Genomic DNA, 15,106 nt, shown 5'->3' with positions numbered 1-15,106 from the left:
CTGTTGTTCATGATTATGTATAACTGAATGTAAGTGATGGGCTGAGAATCTGTAACTAGGCTCACGGCTTATGCCAGAACTAAAAACATAGCAAGCTGCTTAGAGCAATGTGATCATGTTCAAAAGGTGTTGCAGCATTTATATAACTTGCCTAGCAAAAAGAAGAAGAATTTGATTAGGAAAATACACAATAATTAATCTAAGAACCCAAAACCAAATTAGGAAATATTCACTAAATAAAACAATCATTCTATATACAGAGCAAGAAAACAACTTACTGAGGAAATAAATTGAAGCCATCAGCCCAGAGCAAAGCAGCATTTTAAAAGGTCAACAAGATGCAAAGATGTTTTAGAAGACAGAAAACATATGAAACAAAACAAAGAATATTGTTAGTGTACATATAACCCTCGTAAAATCATCTATAGGATATAGTCTACAATATTGCATACAGTCGTTCAGGGAAAACAGTATTTTTTGTGGGGGGGTAGGGGCATTCATTGTGGGGAAACAAAGGACATAAGATCCCAATAGCTGAACTATGAAGAATGGTAAAGTACCTCAGGTTGTTTTATGGTAAACCAGGAGAAGATTTGACATTTTTATTCCAGAAGGACCTAGGGATTCCAGTTGAAATTGAAGTCCTATTTTGTTAAGCATGCTAATGGAAAACAGCACCTTCCTGGGCCAAGGTGCTTATAATGAAACAGCTTAACTATACAGACAAAAGAAAAAAATATATAAAGGACACAGTAATTTATCCAAAGAAAGTCTGTTCCTGAACTGTGATCTAGGATTCATATGTTGTGAGTCCCCTGCCAATATTTTATATAACAAGTTACATTATCCCTTTGATAGGGATAAGGGTTTTACTTAATATGAGGTAGAAACCCTAGGTGATTATCTTTTATATTTATATATATATATAAAATGGAAACTTAGAAATAGAAAGTTCTTACACTGCATTTATTCAGGCCTTAACCTACTCACTGATTCCACAGACCTCTTCTTATATCTAATAAGGATTAGATTAAATTTGGAAGGAATTTCCATATCGCTTCCTAAATACATGAATAAAAGAATAAGAAAATATATATCCATTTAAAAGAGAAGAGAATTAAATATTATCTAAAAATAAGTTAAATAAGCATTTGTTTTGTGGGAGAAAAATGAGGTAAACAAAATGAAATAAAATTTACTGCAGTGGCTTTTTGTTGGTTAAGATGGGCTTCATTTTTTCCTGACTTTCTTATGCTTTGAGGTCTGCTAGGAAAGAAAAATATTCTTAAAAGATCAGCATTTCCCGCTAGTTATGGAAAGTTTCTTTACTGTATGACTCAGAGCTTTGAAGTTCATACATTCAATCTTTGCTTTATACACACATTCAGTTTTCTAGCTAGGGCTACATCCAAAAAGGGACTTTTCTGCTACAACACTAAAAGCTGTGGTGCCTAACTTCTAGACATCTGGTCCCAAAAATGGAAACAAGAAGTCTGTGTGAAGCTTTATTTCATGTCTGGGAAAACCTAGGCATCTTGGAATAGCATCTTAAACAGGCATGGAGCAGGGCGTATAGACAGCAAACGAAAAAACAGAGGGAAGGTCTTATATACTGCGCGCACACACACACACACACACACACACACACACAGAGGCATATCTATGAAGAGTCTTTTCCCTCTTTCACTCTCTCCAGTGCAATACCTTTGTAGTGGCAGTACTCACATTGCTTGAGTGATTAAGAACCTACATGTCTCCTTACAGCCTTGTGCGCAGTGAACAGTGTAGAAAGAGACTGCCTCTGGTAGCACTTCTTTTTACCAGCCCAAATAGAGACGAACAATGTTAACACCTCCTTATACTGATCAATACCTTTTAACACTTTCATGCAGTTAATATGCCATACACCAAACTGCAGGAAAAACCTGGTCCAAAGTTGATCATTCCTCGCTCTGATGACCCATAGAGGCTTCTGCCCGGTGGTGATGGTAGAAGCCGCACACTCTTAAACCTTCTTGTTATTCCTTATATGGTCCAGTTTCATGGAAAACACTCCTGATCCTCCAGTCCAAACAAGTTTTATCTAGAGTTAATTTTGCAGCTACAGCACTGATGTTATGAGTCCATGGAACCACTGTTTCTCAAGGTGACCTTAGTTTTGTAAACAGTTTCTGAAGCTAGTCATGTACAGTAGCACCTGTATTCAGTATTTGCTAATTTCCAGGATGTTGGAGGAGATGCAGTCTGAAGTCACAGCATCCCAGGGGACTTGGGTCAAGGGAATTGTCTGTGTCCATCCCTCTGACACCAATCCCAATTACAAATACAGGTAGAGAAAGGGAAGAACACCTTCTTTTAGAGCTTGTTCTACTCAGATGGAAACATTTTTAGATTAGTGGAAACATTTTTAGATTAGTGGGGAGGGTTCAGGAGAGAATAATGGTATCCTACTGGTCTAGTGGGTTTGCCTGGAAGGTCTGGGCTCTAAAGCACCCTGTAAAGACATTTTTACACTTATACATGGAAGTCATTGGAAAAAACAAAATGCAAAACTCAAGCATCATAGAGCTTAGGTGCTTCCAGGATGAGATGGAAATAAGTTTTCAGGATGGTGAGTTGGGGACTTCTGTTCCGGTTAAGTCTGACCTCACACATCAAAGTCTCTTCTGAGCAGGCCTTCTGTGCCTGTTGGTGAGGGACCTGAACTCGCTTTTAGCAGGGAAGGGGTGCGAGCTGGGGTGCAGCTGCGCCATTGTCTCTGCTGCTTTCCCTTCGCTCTGTGAGCATCCTACAGCAAGCACCAGAGGAATTTCAAGGCAAATATGTAGACTAAAATATTAGTTGTGTTTAACTGCTGGGACCTCTCTATTCTGAGACACAGTGATGGAGGCAGGCCTGTAGGTGTGATTGCTGTCAAAGCTGAAGGCCTGATTCTTATTAGTCCACCTTGGTTTTGACTCTACTATAGAAAAAACAGAGCTTTTGAAATCATATTTCTCAGACATGAAGAAGTGCATTTTAAATTTTCTGATTAGATAATGAGTAGGGTTTTTCCTGAACCAAAAAGAAATCCAGGTTAACATCTTGCAGAGCAGTTTTTATGGAACATTGACAGCAAAAGCTGTTTCTTGAAAAGAAGAAAATGAGTACATTTACTTGAAGCGGGGTGTTACAGTTGACTAGAGAAGAGGCATACTGTTTTCTATTTACCATTTCTTTTTTCTATGTATTTATTCTATTTACACTAAAGTCAAGACACCCCCATTTTTTTCTTTAATAGTATTTTGAGAATTTCACATGTGATAGACAGTTTATGAATTATTTGCTGCTTAAAACACACAGGTTTAGAGATCTGCCTTAGCTATTTACATAAAAACAGACAGACAATTTTCAGGTCATGATCCCAAACCATATTTACTGAAAAATAAATTTGATAGGTTGCTTACACTGGCAAAACAATATAAAATTTAGACCAGATTTCAAATGAAGAGATGTATTGTTTAAAATTCTTATGGAAATAAACAGTTGAAAACATTTTAAAACCTCAGTATCTTTATTAATTCACTTTACCTAGAAAGGTTTTTAATTTTTTTGCACCTTTCCGAAACAAAGATGTTTCATCTAGGCTCCAAACACTAACCAAATGTTCAGTAGTTCAGCATGTCAGAATTTCCATCAATTTCAGAACATGATTGATCACTCACAAAGATGTACTGTGTGTTTTGAGTTGGCTTGCTCCATATACAAGTGATTCTCAAATTATTTCATCAGTTCCAATTGCTGGAAACAATTCCAACCATTTTTCAGACATCATATTCATTTCAAATGTGCAGATTTTTGTGCAAGAATGAAAAAAAAAAAACTTAAATCTTGAAGGGGAGCTGCTGTTTGCTTTCAAAATTACTATGTCCCTATCTATTTTCCCTGATTGTTTTTATTAGGATAACAGGACTTCAGTGGATATTATTTGACACACTGGGGCAGACACTAACAATCAGAAAGTACAAGAGGTGAGATTCCAGAGGGAAAAGCATGATCATAAAACTTGTTACTTTTTTATATACATTTAAAAGTTGACCTTTTGGATAACAAAGCAAAAACCTTTTGAGCACTCTGTACAGAGTAGAGTAGCAAGACTCAACTATTGAACTCAGTGGACAATGAGCTGATTTTTTTAAGGTAGGATTTAATGATGATAAAATAGTAACGCATCTGAGAGGCTTAGAGATAAAATCTTATTTTCAAAGTGATTTGGACATTTAGAGTAAGTTCCATTAAAGGATTCAGGTGCTACAATGACTAGAATCAAAAAAATCTCCCTAGGCATGAGACTTTCTGTACTTGTGTAGGGAGTGTTAGATACCTCAGAGCAGGATCCAAAGCACTGGTAGACTGAACGAGAAGTTTCTTAGGGACAGCAATTAGAGAATATTGTGGTCCTTAGAACTTCAAAGAATCACACATCTTTTTTACAAGTCAGTCATTGAAACCTCTCCTGAATCCGGGTGCCTAAATGTTTTCTTTACAGAAAATGGATCAAGGTCACTTTTTACTTTTAAAGAACAAGTGCCAGAAGAGGAGGGAATAGTACCATGGTCTTTATACAATGTGTACTAGTTAGAGCATTCTCCACGTGTCATTTGCTTTTGCCACAGTAGGAGATTTATACATATACTAGGTATAGGTCTACCAGGTATACACCCTATTCTCAGTTACTCTGCCTACAACTATACTAGACACCTAGCAATTGTTCTAACTGTTCACGTTAGGCACATGGGTTGTGCTACCTGCTGAAACATTTCCACTGTCCAGAAAAGAATTCAGGACACACTGGGTCAATGATACACGTGGTAAGGACTTCTTTTTTTAAAAAAAAAATATATATAAGTTTCAAAATACTTTAAAATATCTTGACAGAGGGACTAGTTCTTAGATCTACCCATTCCTAAATAAAGGACTTAATTACCAGATTACAACATTATAGTTTCTTATGTGTTGCTCTTTCCCAGCTGAGGAATGTTCATGCAGGCCATCCAAAGCTAGACAGCCTCAAAAGGGGAGGCTGCCAATAGGGACTGATACCACTGTGATACCACTAAAATGAGGAAATGTGAATTTGAATACTTCTGTCAAAGGCCTAATGTCTTGGCTGAAAACTGCTTCAATGTCAGCAATACCTAGGTAAGCCATGGCATAAAGGGAGGGACTGCCTTTATTTTGTGCATAACCTGATCTGTTGGAATGCTCTGAGAGCATTCATTATATCAGGTTTTTCAAATGGCATAGATGGAGAAGATCTTCTTTCTATATTCTTGTTTATCCGGCTTCAACATAGTCAGTACTCAACTGCTTTTGAATTTGCTCAGAAGCAGACCTGTTTGTCCCTGGGTTGGTCTCATGCTGAAAACACGGTGCCTGGAGGTAAGGTTGCAGCTAAGTAATCCTTTGTCCTAGTGTGGGTGATCTAGTCTTCTGATCCTCTAGTAACATTTACCCAGCATTTAAAAATTCAGATTCTTTCAATTCCTGATATACTAAATACTATTTCTTTTATCACTTAGCATTATTTTTTATTCTATTTTTATCTACTTAAGTGCGGCATCAGTGTAAGAAGTTACTAAATCAAAATACTGATTTCTTACCGCCATTTTTATGGGTGTTAATATTGCAAACTAATATGTGTGACAGGGAACAATCAGTCCTGTTGACCTCAGTGACTGAATATGATAAATTAACAACAGCCTGCTAAGTATATATCAGGAAGAGTTAAAAGTTTTTTTTTGTTTTCATTTTCTTAGTTTTGAGTACTCATAAATATTCCAGTACAGTAAATTGATGGCCTATTTTTACATTTTTAACAGAAACTTTCTCGTTTGTAATTTAAGCTTAATAGTATGGTTTTGCAATCAGATGTGAATAGTCATGGCATTCTGAGAAACTGCCCATTAGCTAAGCTGGCATAACTGAATACCCTTAGTTCACCCCAGATATGAGGTAAAGTCATAAAATCATCAGTAAAAATCAGCCTCACTTGGACTCACTGAAAGCACACACAGGATAATGGTAACTTGGCTGATGTGGGGAGTAATTTGTTAAGCTACTATAACTTAATCAGATGTTCACTTCTCAGGTTGCACAATGCTGAGGGCATTGTACTTACCTTGTGCTAAGTGACATCCATATTTAGGAACAATATTATTAATGCAAGCAATGCATCATTATTGCCCATGCAGTAGTTAGAATTTTGTATTTGATTTCTTTGCCGAAGCTGTTTAAGCGCAGATGGGCAGCTTTCTGCGGGCGCTGCGTGCCTGCAACTGTGCAGGCGGCGCTCACGCAGCGTCGTGGCATGGCATGCATGGCCCACCACCGCTCTGCGGCACAGAGCAGGGGAGAAAAGGCCTAACCAGAACGTACGATGGCCACTTCTGAATCACAAGTCAGCGTGTGATTTCAGCAAGAATATAGAAAATGCTTACTGCTAACCTTTTTAGTCTTGAAAGGCTAATTCTGATTAAAAATCCTTTCACAAATTCAGACTTTTTTTCTTCTCCACACTGTGATTCTTGGCACCAGTTACTACACCACCTATACTGGAAAGACAACATTGTCACCGCACTGATTGAAGTTTTCTAGAGCACAGCCTTGCTATGAAGAAAAATCATTAATGCTTTCTTTCCAATTTCCTCCCTTCAGTTCAAGAAACAAGGGCCTTGAGGAGCATGACTCTGAACTGCGCTATGAAGATCTGTACACTCACTGCTAATTAGTGTACTTGTAATTCTTGACCATACTAGCCTTGCCAAGAAGTGAATTACAGTCTTTTGAGTACATTAATATCTATAAGCTAGCCCTCCAGCTTGAGAAGCCAGTAGAAATTGTAGAGATAGTAACTCTCTGCACACTCCCATTATGTGCACAGTACTATCTGATTGCCTTGTATGCTTTTGTGCTTCTCTTGGATTAACCCTTCAATCACTCTGACAAGTATATTTGAACTGGGGGGAGGGAGATGATTTTGACAATGGTTTGCACAGTAGACAGATGTAGAAAATCTAAGACTGCCAAACAGAAAAGCAGCATGTACTAATGATGCTCTAAGTTTATAGCTTCCCTTAAAAGAAACAAGAGACCATCATGTCTTTTCTGTTCATTGTTCTGAATAAATTACCAGGCTGCCGTTGATTCTTCTGCGCACACAATATATGGAATAAATGTTTCCCTAACTGCTGTTATTGTGCTAGAGTTTATGCTAGGTGGACTCTTTGGAAGTAGCTCTTTAATTGAAGAATTGCTTCATTGTGATTTTATTTGATAGTCTTTTTAGCAGCACTGATCATAAGGAATTCATTTGGTGTTCATTGTAATAGCACTGATCATAAAGAATTCATTTGCTAATCATATGGATGTCGCAGGTGTTTCCATAGGACTTACACTAACTGCAGTTTTAGGATCCTTTAATGGATACTCACACTAAGATTGGTTTTGAAAAGATCTGCTACCACTTCCCAGTTGACTGATTTAGCTTTGTCCATTTAGAAATGGTACTCAAAATATCATGTGGAGAGATGTACACCAAACTCTTTAACAATAATAGATTTCATTTGCATGACATTTTCCAATAGCCAGATTTTGAATCCTGCATGTTTAGCAATTGATCAGCCATAGACCTCTGGAGGAGGGATCCATTTTCAGACATAGTCATCACACTTTTGCTGAGACTCAACAGTTACAAATATTTTTGGCATCACTTGCAGTGACAGAGCAGGATACCTGCATGAAAATGTGAGACTTAATTGTGCAAAGGAGAAAAAAGGTATCCTACATTTCTGACTAATGGTGATACAGAAAGTACTGAAATTGTGTAGATTAAACACTTTTCTAATCAGACTATTAAAAAAAATACAACTGCATTAATAAGTCATATTTCATTATCCTAACACAAAAGATACCAGGTATGAGACATTAATATATGTAATAAAGATTTCTGCATATGTATTATGAACTGCAATGCTTTTAATATTAAAAGGGAATCCATATGGGTTATTTGACATGTAAAATATTAACTTTTATAGTAAGAATGCAAATGAGAGTTTGAGCACTAATTATAACTTCAGATCCCACACAGGAGTGAGACTCTGTGTGACTAATGATTTCAGCAAAATGAAGGAATGGCCTGCTTCTTTCAAGAGGCAATATATCTTAGCTTCTTCTAGTCTGCCTGTAACCTTTCAAAATTCTCAGCATGTCTCAGTACAGTATCTAATGCATATGCTGCTTCCAGGGACTGGCTTCCAAAGAGAGGTCCCCAGCTCAGTGTTTTTATAGCTAATGTTATATAAATGTCTCAAGAAAAGAGGGAAGGTTACTTCATATCTATCCAGAATCATGTAATTGTAGGAGATATTCTAGAAAAGATTGTTTTCACTGGCTGTTTCCAGCATCTTATTTCTGTTCCTTCCATTAATGAGACAAAAGTGTAAGGTTTTGGTATAGAATGGCACCACTGTCCTGCCTTGAATCTTTCACAGGATTATTTCCTCCATCATTTTTCCCACAGAAGAGTAGGTTGTTCTTTCATTATTATTTACTTTCCCCATGTGATCATCTTCTGAATATCTATCCAGGTGAGATGCCTATGAAGACTCCTGCCCAAGTCTGCTGTTGTTATTCCTGAAATGGCCAGAGGGGTCACTGGAAAACAAAACAGAACAGTTATTTCTTGTTGAGGAAGTAGTGTATCATTTTCATGGTGGGTACCTGTGAGAAATAACTGTTCTTACCTGAGCAACTTGCTGTTCATTGGTATGCACAACTGCCAGACTGCACTCAGCTGGAATAACCTCTAATGTGTTGGTCTTTCTTTGGCTCAATTTTATCACCCTTTATAGCTTACCTAAGAAATATGCTGTTAGAAACAAGATGACAAAACAATTCTTGCAAATTTTCATAGGTGTTTTAAATTATCATGTAATTAACTTTTAATAATAACACACATATACAATTAAAACTACTAAATGATTAATATTGTGATTTGTTGCCAATCTACAGTGAAAAGGAAGTAGTTTTACTAAAATTTAATACCAAAGGGAATTTGGATCCAAGATGCTCTGATCTAGTGATAAATCCTCTTTGCTCCAACACTGCCGGCCAAAGCCTCTGAAGTTAAGCAATGCCTTGTGCAAACATCCTGTATAGCAGGAGCACAGGAGTTCATAAAAGGGCACAACTGTAGATATAAGTCAAATTTCAAAGGATGTTGAATTTTTAATGCTCCTACTTAATCAGATAGAAGTGAGGAAGTGTCATAGCTATTTGAGTCACTGCTTCTGTATTTCTTAGGTGCCCACTATACCTATAAGGATGGAAGAAGAGAGGAGGAAGGTCAAAATACTGTCATCTTTATTCAGTTACTCTGGTAAACCAGTAGTTTCTGAAATATAAATATCATTTCAAAGAAGCATCTTACTGTACATTATTGGAAGCACTCTTGTGTTGTGTAAAACAACTGGCATGAGGAGTTGTTTATGAGCAAATTACTAAATCACCTTCCAGGCTGTCTTAATAAATCACTGCAAGGCTCATTGGTGTAGTTTTCTAGACTTCATCAAGGTGCGTCTACTACAGCTGCACAAATACATGCGGCAATTTTACTAACAATAATGGTCTTGGCAAACAACTGAAGTCTGACTGGGTGTGTACTATTTGGCTAGATAATTAGATTTTTTGCTTCTGATAAAACTTTCCTAATTTACCTCATTTCTTTCTTTCTTTCTTTTTTTTTGCACCAAACACCTTAAAAATTAAGAAAACTGATTGTTTCACTGAAACAAAATTCTATGCTCCTCAAAAAATTAGTTATTTCATTTATGTGTTACCAAAGTCAGCAGATTTCCTTTTGCTGTATCATTGTTATTCCTCTGAGGTGCAATAATCAATCCTGACTCCACTGAAATAAATAGCTAAAATTTTCTTCCTTTTTCTTTCACTGGCAGTAAGGTTAGGAATAGAGGAATGAGGAATTCAGCCAGGCTTTTTGTTTCCTTTTTCCTCAAATCATTAGGCTTTTATGTACTTTTAAATATATGGCAGACTGGCAGTATGAAAGATGTTTGTATAATACACAATCATGTAAAAAGGTGAAAAACAGTTTTTGAATGGACTGATAGTTTAAGCTCTGTGCAGCCTTTCTGTCCTGTCAAATGTATCACTATTTACCAGCTGAAAGTTGATGTGAGCTACAATGCCAAGTTTTTCAAAAAGCCTCTGAGTTTTGGGTTGCTTCTGTTTTAAGCTGCATCGTATTAATTTCCCCAAAGCAGCAAAAATTTGAAAGCATTACATAGGACTTTCTGAAATGTGAGGAACTTCAAACTGTCTCAAGTTGTAAACCCAAAAGTAAAGATATTTGAAATTATTGAATGAAATTTCAATATGTCTCATTCAAATGTTAATTTGAAATAATGAATTATTGAGTTGTTTTTTGTAGACCATTCAGGGCCTTTAGTTAGGCCTAAAGTTAGGTAAAATAATTTCTTAAAATCACATCTCAGGGAAGTATGCAAATTAATTCAAATATAGTTATTACCAATTCAAATTTTATATTAGCTTGTGCCCTACTTTTATTAGGTGTAAAGGAAGTAAATTCGTAATCTCTGTTTGACATTGGGATTTCTTCAACTGTTGGACACATCTTATCTCCAGATTAAATTTGTAATTTAATATCAAGTTTCAAATCTACACGTATGATTGTTTTGTCGATATGAGGTCACTTCCTAAAAATTAGGATATGCAAACTAATTTTGAGTATATAAATTAAAATTTGTGTATATGTCCTCCATGTGGGAAAGAATGTGCAAGATGAGCAAGCTTGTCATTTACATATGAACACACATACTTTATTTATTATTTACGTGAATGTCATTGGTAGTGTTTCTATATGAATTGTCATACTCAAGCATTAGCGAATTGGTATTCAAGATGTATGTTATAAGAATATGTAGGCTGGAGATACATAGCATTGTTTCACAAGTGAGAAACACATCTTTCCCGCAGAATGAAGAAAGCAAGTACATTGAACTTTGACACCATTCAACCCTGCAATGTTTTGAAGTCTATAAATAGATTAGGTATGTGTTTCAATCCGTAGGCATCATCTGCTCACTTTCAGTGGATCAAGTATTTTAGTACTGTAACCCAGAGAAATTTAACTCAGATACCTACTGTCCAGTGGGAGATTTCTCTTGTTTGATAAACAGACAGCTCAGTTACTATATGAGAGGGCCTGATGCTGCCAGAAAACTTGTTTGCTTGCTTCTAAATGGGAAGCATACATAGGCAGTGTTGAATAGAAACACACACACAGCAGTAATAATGATCTTTCTGTTAAACTTTTGCTTTTGCCTCAGATCTTTCTATCCATTTCCTCTCATGTTTCCTTTCTACCAATAGTACTGTTGCTGTTAGCTGTAGATCTTTATATAAAAATCTGTACACTATCATGCCGCATAGCCCCTTCTGTTCATTGTCCTGTTTTTAAACATCTGTCAGAATCAAACACACAGACCTCTACTAACCAAACTACAGTGACTCTTCGAGCCTGCTGCTTTCCACGCCCGCAGGTCTCAAATCTGTGTCAGTCACTTCTCTGACTTTTCCCACTTGCTCTTGATTGTGGGTCTACTTTTCATTAGCGTTTGAGTATAGTGCGATCTGCATATTTGTACTGCAGCTTTACTTTTGATCTTTCTCATCTTTCTTCCAGTGGTGACATATTCACAGGAAGGTTCTAAATATGCCTTCTCATTTGTGGGTGGTATCAGCATGCCCATGTATTTCTGATGGGGTATTGTCAGAATGCCAGATCTTTGCGCAGCTGTGGGTTGAATTGGCAATTTCTTAGGAGCATGAGAGATATGAATAAAATGAAGTATATTACAGCTATCCTCATCTTAATACAGAGGAATAATCAGCAAAGCTTGCAGCAGGTCCCAGCATGTGATATCTCTGATCAAGATTGAGTGTCACATGCTGAGATTTGAGATAGGATGCATCTTCTTATTAGTAATAAACCTAGCCTCAAACTGAATTAGGGACTATGTGATCATGCATTTAAAAAAAGTAGAACAGGGAGTCAGAAGACTAGGATACCTTTCTCTATCCTGTCACAGACTTCTTGTGATCCTATGAAGAAGTCCTGATGGCCAGCATTATTCATACGTGGCCACTGAGTTTTGCATTTCACATTTTGGATGACCTATTTGAAATCCTGGTGTCCTGATTTCCAGAGGCACAGGGCACCATTGCAGTAGTAAAATACCAAGATCTGAAAACAAAGCTTTGATGTCTCAGGCAGACATTTGTAAATGGAAAGAGCAAAATGGTGGCCATTTGAAACAAAGGTGTTAGACATATTCATCGGTTTCCTCGTATAGAGAACAATTAAGATATATTTGTGTTCTCTGCAAGAATGTGGTTAAATCATACTCATCTATGCTTTTTTTATTACTTGTATCTATAGTGCTACAGAAGGTTTATAGCCATTTAAAATTTGGTGGTGGTGGGGAACCTACTAGCAACACTAATGAGAAGGCTACTGCTAATTTTGAAATGTTCCTTTTATACCTGTTTGTGTGATACATTACATGAGTGAGGTAGATGACACAGAGAAACATTGACCAACAGAGCAAAATGGTCATGTTGATAGGGGTTGCTAAAGCCGTACTGATTATCTCCAAGGAAAATCACAGAATCACAGAATCACAAAATGGTTAAGGTTGGAAGAGACTTCTGGAGATCATCTAGTTCAACTCCTCTGCTCAAGCAGGGTCACCTAGAGGGCCCTGCCCAGGATCGTGTCCAGAGATCTTTTGAATATCTCCAACCTGCTCCAGTGCTTTGTAACCCTCACAGTAAAAAAATTTTTCCTTATGTTCAGATGGAACTTTCTGTGTTTCAGTTTGTGCCCATCGCCTCTCATTCTGTCACTGGGCACCACTGAAAAGAGCCTGGCTCTGTCTTCTTAACATCCTCCCTTCAGATATTTATACATATTGATAAGATTCCCCCCTTGGTTTTCTCTCCTCCAGGCTGAACAGTTCCAGGTCTCTCAGCCTTTCCTCATATAGGAAATGTTCCAGTCCCTTAATCATCATAGTGGCCTTTGCTGAACTTTGCATGGTCCACTAGCTCCATGTCTCTCTTATACTTGAGAGCCCAGAACTGGACACAGTACTCCAAGTGTGGCCTCACCACAGCTGAGTAGAGGGGGAGGATCACCTCCCTTGACCTGCTGGCAACGCTCTGCCTAATGCAGCCCAGGATACCATTGGCCTTCTTGGCCACAGGGGCACAGTGCTGGTCAGCTTGGTGTCCACCAGGTCCTTCTCCACAGAACTGCTTTGCAACAGATCAGCCCCCAGCCTGTACTGGTCCATGGGGTTATTCCTCCCGAGGTGCAGGACTCTGCATTTCCCCTTATTGAACTTCAGGAGGTTCCTCTGCCCATAGATCCAGCCTGTCGAGGTGCCTGTGGTGTATCAACTCTCTGGTGTATCAATCACTCTTTCCAGTTTTGTATCATCGGCAAACTTGCTGAGGCTGCACTCTTCATTGATGAATAAGTTGAACAGGATTGGACCCATTATGGACCCCGGGGTACACTGTTAGTTAGTGGCCTCCAGCTAGACTTTGTGCCACTGATCACAACACTCTGAGCTCTGCCATTTAGACAGTTTTCAATCCTGACCTTTCAAAGATGATTGAGAGTGGCCTAGCAATGACATCCACCAACTCCCTCAGCACTCGTGGGTGTATCCCATCAGGATGATGAAAATACATTCTTCAACAATGTTAGACCAGCTTATAACTTTTCTTCATATCAGAAGATCTAAAAACATAGAAAGGAAAAACTGCATGAGTTGTAAAGTGATTAACTATGACTTTGGCAGCCAAGTAGCAGTTTAGTAAGTTCAGTCTCAAAACAGAAAACAACATAAAAGAATTTGAGGGCATGTTAATAAAGTGCTGTCTACCATGTGAGAAATACAAGTAATCTGTCCATAAATAAACAGTTCTTTATTCTGTTTATGGAGCTGTGCTTTTCATCAAAGACGACAAAAGTTCTGACACTTCAGCAGATGGAAAAGGCTTGGCCAGCAACAGAGATTCAAGGCATTGCAAATGAGAACAGGATTATGCTGTTTATTATGTTCCTAGAAATGATTTTTAGAACAATGCAATCTGGAACTGTTTTGGAGTAACTCTTCCACAGCTGTGTTAGCTGATGGGATAGGTCAAATGGTTTAACCTACCATCCAGCATAGAAGGAGCTTACTTCTTTCATAACTTTATTAGCTAAGGGTTTTGAAAAGCAATAGTGATGACATCATAAATCAATATGACCCCACAGAACAAGTAAACAAAAAACAAAATGGGACCATCCTTCTATTCCTGACTAGGTACCGCCTTTGAGCTGTTGTGGCAGGGGAGGGAGAAAGAAGGATAAGGGAGAAATCTTAGTCAAATCTTTCTTTGACAGCCACTTCTACTATGTTTCATGCTGGGTAAACAAATTGCCATGCCTAGCATTGCCTATCAACTTTCCTCAAGTGCTTGTGCAAAGAAAGTGGCAGGCCAACACCCAGTTTTTCAGTGTCAAAATTGTGCCCACAAACTGAGTCATCAGCTATTTGCTTTGTAAAACACACTCTGATGCAGTAATTAAAATCCTTACATACCAAAAGTAGCTAAAAAAAGGATAAATTGTCAAGCTGATAGAGTACCGCCACCCCAATTAGACAAATAAGTGATTAGACCGCTGAAAGACATGACAAGACATACAGGAGTAGCAATATTTAAAATTAGTTTACAGCTAATTACATTTTAATTTTCTATTTGCATTTTAATGAAGATTGAGCTTAATGAGATAATAGCAGATAAATTTCTGTGTCTAAAATATTCTTGAATTCTCTGTGTATCAAAGATTAGATTTTCAGAGATTTGGGGTACCTGCAATTCATCAGACACTTATCTACCTTGGTTCCTCCCTTTGAATCTAGAAAGAATTTGAATCTAGAAAGAACTGAAGTCTGCTTGTATCTTTCTG

General features: G+C 37.6%; 1 protein-coding gene across 1 annotated transcript in view; it reads left to right on the top strand.

Annotated features, from left to right (window-relative positions):
* CSMD1 (CUB and Sushi multiple domains 1) overlaps window positions 1–15,106 on the top strand; it is a 1,240,345-nt gene that overhangs the window by 18,084 nt on the left and 1,207,155 nt on the right. The gene's annotated exons all lie outside the window — the stretch shown is intronic.

This window comes from Dromaius novaehollandiae, chromosome 3, assembly GCF_036370855.1.
Source record: "Dromaius novaehollandiae isolate bDroNov1 chromosome 3, bDroNov1.hap1, whole genome shotgun sequence".
NCBI classification, from domain to species: Eukaryota; Metazoa; Chordata; class Aves; order Casuariiformes; family Dromaiidae; genus Dromaius; species Dromaius novaehollandiae.
This window is presented reverse-complemented; position numbering and strand designations above follow the sequence as displayed.